The sequence below is a fragment of the Camelus ferus genome, chromosome 30 (assembly GCF_009834535.1).
Source record: "Camelus ferus isolate YT-003-E chromosome 30, BCGSAC_Cfer_1.0, whole genome shotgun sequence".
Taxonomy (NCBI): Eukaryota; Metazoa; Chordata; class Mammalia; order Artiodactyla; family Camelidae; genus Camelus; species Camelus ferus.
The window spans coordinates 14930024-14936267 of record NC_045725.1 but is presented as its reverse complement, the minus strand read 5'-3'; the positions used below and the strand labels follow the sequence as shown (position 1 = coordinate 14936267).

The following is a 6244-nucleotide window of genomic DNA, read 5'->3' as shown; positions in this document are numbered from 1 at the left end:
AGGCCTCAGTACTCTTAAATAATACAGAATACTCCTTCCTCCAAATTCTTGTGGAATTTAAGAATACAGGCTGTTCATGAGCTATATGTGCATTATCAAAACTTAAATGTTTCTGGTGGTGAAAAAGAAAGGGGGTGAAATCAAGCCCAGAGATTCAAACTTTGGAGACAAGGAAATACCTTCTCTCTCAATCTCTGCTCATCAATTCTGCAAATATTTATTGCATTGGATTTATTTGAGCTCAGAGCTGCGTTAATAGCCTGTGGAAACAAAGCTAGAAGAATAGGTGGTATGTTTCCAGCCCTTGAGGACTTGCTAATGTGGCTGGAGAGACAATGACACAGCAGAGAAGAGCCTGAGGAGGAGTCTGATGCCAGGGCTGGCAGTCAAGGAGGCTGGGACTGGAGTGGGACTTGGGTAGGGGTGGGGGGTCAGGAAGAGGGTCACGAGCACAGAGCAGAATTGCGTGAGAGAAGGACCTCCGTGCTTGGACTTTTCTGTGGGTCTTGTCCAAAGTGACCCCAAGGATGGCCTGGAAGTCACCTCCCATGTGATGCCGAATTTCTGCACCACGCCCTCCAGCTTCATTTCTATAGCTAAGAATGGAAGTTGGGGTTTTGTGGTTGGGCCAGGACAGAAAGGGAGGCTGTTCTCCAATTCCCAAAGAGCCACTTCGTTTGCCCTGCATCCCCGTGACCTTCTGCGGTGTTTCCAGGAAGGTGGCTAGTGAGTGTCCCCGTAATGGAGCCTTGAGGGCTGCTGGCTTTTGAAAACCTTCACCTCTCCATTCTCTCCCTGGGAAAGCCAGGGGATAATTGGATATTATGTGCAGCCTCTAAGACACAGGGCCCTTTCAGCATGACTGTCCTGGGGGAGCGGCTGCCTTTGTGTTGATGGCAATTTTCCCCGGGCAGGTGAAATGAACAGGTCAGCCCTGGGGCTGCCTTTTTAGAGCTGGGAATCATACCTGGGTTTGGGGACTGTGGTAACATTCACAGTGATACAAAGCAGGTAACAGTGGAGGCTGTGACAATGACCATGGAGTGTAACTTTAGGACTGAACTACCTTCTTCTTCCTCTGGTGGGGGCTGTACAAAGAGCTAAGATGGTTGCCCATCAGCACTGCCTTCTCCTTGGGTGAAGGGGGGTGAACTGGACTGGCTTCTCCCCCTGGCTCCCTCTCTCCTCCGCTCCTTCCTCCAGACATCCAGGACCCTTGGTCTTGTTCCCAGCCCTCCTCTCTCAGAGGTTACGCTCGGGAAGAGCAGCATTTATAGTTGTGGACAGAAGGAAGAGTTCTGAATGAGAATCTAGGGGCTGAGATTTTGGTGCGGATTTGGCTACTTCCTGGCTTTGTAACTTGGGGCAAGTCATGTCCTCCCTTCTCTGGCTCTGTTTCCTCATGGGGCAAGGGTGGGGACTAGATCAGGGGTTCTCAACTCTGGTTTTACAGTGGAACCATCTGGGGTTGCTTTTTAAAAATATCCATGTCTAGGATCCAGTGCCAAACATCAAAATCAGAATATTTGGATAAGGAGCTGCTGTTGATGTGAGAGTATGTGGTACACAACTTTCTGGGTGGGTTTCCAGTAGAATGGGATCATTTTCCCATATGAAGAAGATGTTTGTTTGGGAGTGTGCCAGGAAGAAGTGTAGGGGCCACTGCTACGTAATACAAGCTTTTAGAGAAAACCTGGAGATTTGTCATAATAACCGAATTCATTGAGATGTCAAAAAACAGTTTCACAGAAGAGACAGGATTATGTCAGTTTGCTAGGGCTGCCATAGCAAAGCCTTGCACACTGATTGGTTTAAACAACAAAAACTTACGTTCTCACAGTTCTGGAGGTTGGAAGTCCGAGATTAAGATGTCAACAGAAAGGGGAACCCTCCTGCACTGCTGGTGGGAATGTAATTTGGGGCAGCCATTATGGAAAACAGTATGGAGATTCCTCAAAAGACTGAAAATAGATTTACCATATGATCCAGCAGTCCCACTCCTGGGCATATATCCAGAGGGAACCTTAATTCAAAAGGATACATGCACCCCAATTTTCATAGATACTAATTATAATAGCCAAGACATGGAAGCAACCAAAATATCCATCGACAGATGACTTGATAAAGAAGATGTGGTATATTTATACAATGGAATACTACTTGGCCATAAAAAATAATAAAATAATGCCATTTGCAGCAACATAGATGGACCTGGAGAATGTTATTCTAAGTGAAGCAAGCCAGAAAGAGAAAGAAAAATACCATATGATATCACTCATATGTGGAATCTAAAAAAAGAAAAATGGAGGACACTAATGAACTCATCTACAAAACAGAAACAGACTCGCAGACATGGTAAACAATCTTATAGCTACCGGGGAAAAGGGGTGGGAAGGGATAAATTTGGGAGTTTGAAATTTGCAAATGTTAGCCACTATAAATAAAAATAGTTTTAAAAGAACAAAATTTCTTCTGTGTAGCATAGGGAACTATATTCAATATCATGTAATAACCTTTAATGAAAAAGTATATGAAAATGGATATATGTATGTATATGCATGACTGGGACATTGTGCTGTTCACCAGAAATCGACACATTGTAACTGTACTTCAATTAAAAAAAAAAAGATGTCACCATGGTTAGTGTCATCTGAGGCCTCCCTCCTTGGCTTGTAGATGGTCATCTTCTTTCTATGTCTTCTTTGTGTGTGTCTGTGTCCTCCTATAAGGACACCAGTCACATTGGATGAGACCCACCCTAATGACCTTGCATTGCCTTACTTACCTCTGTAAAGGCCCTTTCTCCAAACGCAGTCACATTCAGATGTAACTGAACTGGGGGTTAGGACTTGGACAGGTGAGTTTCCGGGAGGGACACGATTCAGCCCGTAACAGAGTTTGAGGGGCCTGGACGGGAGAGCAGCGTCTGAGCAGGGCAAAGGGCAGAGCCTCCCTGTCCAGCATCCTCACTGTGGTGTATTCAAATGCCCTCGTGGAGATTAAACTTCTTTTTCTCTCTCCCTTGGTGAGAAAGATGCAGAGAATCACCCTGGTTGAGCTGACCTTAGGAGAATGAATCACCTCTGAGACAAGAAGGTGCCTCGTTGCCCCAGTTAGATCTCTGGGTTGTGCTGGCCTGAACCCCCTTTGAGGCATTTAGTTGCCACTCCTCAAGGGAGGGGAAATCATACTTTTATGCATAAGAATCTAAAGGAGAAACTCCCACTTGAATATCACCACCCCCTGAAGATCCAGCTAGTACATTTTGGGAGACACATCCTGGGGAAGTCGTCCCAGCCTGACTTCACAACGCTGAACTGAGCTGTGGTCCTGGAGGAGGGAAGAAAGATGGGAGAAGGCCTCAGGACCAGGCCAGAAGTACCTAGAATAGGAGATCCAATCTGGCATTTACTACTCCGCCCTACTTCTCAGCATCACCCAGGACCCCCGGAGTGGGAGGCTAGGTCTTGAGATCAGTTCTCTGGGCATCAGTTGGGGTGTGCTGATACTCCTGGAGCGAAGGGAAGACAGCACCCTGGTTACAGTGCCATCATTCTTGCCCATCCACACTTCCCCTGCTTTCGTGTGAATGATCGCATCCTCATTGTGCTGTATCCCCTCTGCCCCTCCCGCCTCCTCCTCGCTCCCCCGGTCCCAGTCAACTTCCTGGTTTTAGCTAAAGTCTGATGTGTGGCAGGACAAACTTTCTGCAGTGGCTCCCAAGAAAAATGGGGTCATTTTCGTACATGACGGAGATGCCGTGCTTCTGCTAGAAAGTGGCACTGCCTTCCCATCAGACCCAGCTCTGACAGCCTTTTGTCTGCTGCTTACGGTTCTGCCAAGCTTTTGCCGTGTCCTGCTGGGCCTGATTAACAAATCTGGGCCCGCTTTTCTGTTTCTGACCAATAGAAAAGGAGCTGACTGCCAGTGAGGAGGGTGATGGTTCCTTGCCAATGGTGGGGGTGGCAGGGGCAGAGAATTCTCCAGCTGGGCAGTTTGGACGGGCACACAGCATCCCACTGGGCCAGCGGCAGGTGTTCCAGATGGCCAGCCCTGAGTCTGTTTGTCTCCATTGCCAGCTTTTGTTTTTGTCCCAGCGTCATCACTCGCCCCATCAAACACACGGTGAGTGTCCTGGCACACCTGTGACTGCAGCAGGAGGCTTCTTGATGGAGGTGGCATTTTTAAGCTATGTTTCTCTTAAAAAGGAGGACAGACGAGAGAACTTTATTGTGGAAAACAGTGCAGGCCAAAGGGAATTGGACTACATGTCTGTTTGCAGCATCTGGGGATGTCAATTAGGAATCCAATTTTCTAGGAAGTAATGTTTTTATAACAGCCTATTTGGAATGAAGAGTAAGTAACCTAGAAAATCTAGATGGGATGGTTGTAATTCCTAGAAATCATTCGTTGGTTAAAATGTTGAGTGCCATGATTTCATTTACAGGAAATTCAACAACACACACAACTAATTGAGGTGAGAACAGTCAGAATGGCGGTCACCTAGGGAAGGAGTTAACTGGGAAGGGGTGGGGAGGAAATTCTGGGAGGCGGGCAGTGGTCTACATCTTGACCTGGGTGGTGGCTATGGAGGTGTATTCATGTGTGAAACTCATTGAAATAGGTATCCACTTAAGGTTAGTGCACTCACATATGTGTGATAAACCTCCGGACAAAAGTTCAAATTTTTTCCATTCCTACTGTGTGCCAGGTACTGCACTGGCCACTCAGATACCACACCTGATCTTAGCCAAAAGGCTGAGAAGTGATGCACTTGCCACTCAGGATACACATTCTTGTAGCAGAGACAGACAACCAGGAATTACCACGTGGCATGTTAAGTTGAGTGGGCAGGGACTACCAGTTGCCTGTCCACATCAATTTTCTCCCTCGGTAGTAATAGAATCCTGACTCTTAGCTGGGAACATTGCTACCCAAGGTAAAGATTGCATCTCTCGCTTCTTTCCCTGTGACTAGTAGTAGCCTCTGGACTAGCTCCTTGCCAGTGTGATGTGGGACATCCGGGAAGACTGCTTAAAGGGAGGGCCACCTGTGGCCCCTTCAGCCCCTCCTGGTGTCTGCAGTGTGGACCAGAAGGCTGCATTTCCAGCTGCCATTTTGGATCATCTGGTAACCTGGAGGATGGAAACCATGCAGTGGGGATGCTGGCGCAGAAGTGGATGACTTCACGGAGCTGCCACACTGGCCTCAGACTGCCCACCTTCACATTTTTAAATGAGGGAGTAAACTGGTGTATGTTTGTCGCTCGGTTTCAGATCTGTTATCACTGGCTAACTGCAAGTTAAGATAAAGGCAAACGCAGGGTGACAGGGGAGACACAGGAACAGCATGGATGGCCGGCTGGCATTGGAGATGATTTCTTAGACAAGGTGCCACTGGAGCTGAGTCTTGAAGGATGAGTAATATTTGGCTAAGAGATATAATGCCTTTTAAAATGCTTTTGTGAGAGAGTCCCATCTGGGCAGGAAAATCTGTTAAGGGTTGTTCATCTCCAGTCAAAGAGACACTCTCTTACCTTCAAGGAGCTGATAACTGGACCTACCTCTTAGATAGGTAGCTAGAAATGCCTCATTTCATTATTTGAACTTTTGTTGATAAAAATGAACAAGTGAAGTTTCTTTATTTGATTTGGAATATACCCCTAACAGAAATAAAAGCTGTTTTATGCTCAGAGGTCATTTTTTTCTTTTTGTAAATTCAAAACTTTATGGTGAAATATATCCAAGACCTCTAGCCTAAAATTTACAAAGCATTGCTGAGATATATCAAAGGAGATCTAAATAAATGTTTTGAGCTGCTCATTATTGTTGAGCACCTCAAATTGAGACCTTTCTTCATCTTCTAAAATGATAACTTGATGCTGTAATTTCCCTTTAAGTGCTGCTTTAGCTACATTCCACAAATTGATATGCTTTGTTTTAATTTTCATTCCACCCAAAATATCTTCTAATTCCCATGTGACTTCTTTGACTCATGGGTTACTTGGAAGTATGGCACATAATTTATAGATATCTGCGGATTGTCCAGATATCTTTCTGTTATTTATTTCCAGTATAATTCCATTATGATCTGAGATCATCCTTTCCATGATTCCAAGTCTCTTAAATGAGTTGAAGTTTCTTTTATGGAATATCTTGGTGAGTGTTCCACGTGCACTTGTAACGAATGTGTATTCTGATGTCATTGTTTGAAATGGTCTATAAATCCAATTAGGTCAGGGTGG

General features: G+C 45.6%; 1 pseudogene; it reads right to left on the bottom strand.

Annotated features, from left to right (window-relative positions):
- Window positions 1–4593: 4593 nt before the first annotated feature.
- LOC116660695 lies at window positions 4594–4770 on the bottom strand (annotated as a pseudogene).
- Between the last annotated feature and the right edge of the window lie 1474 nt (window positions 4771–6244).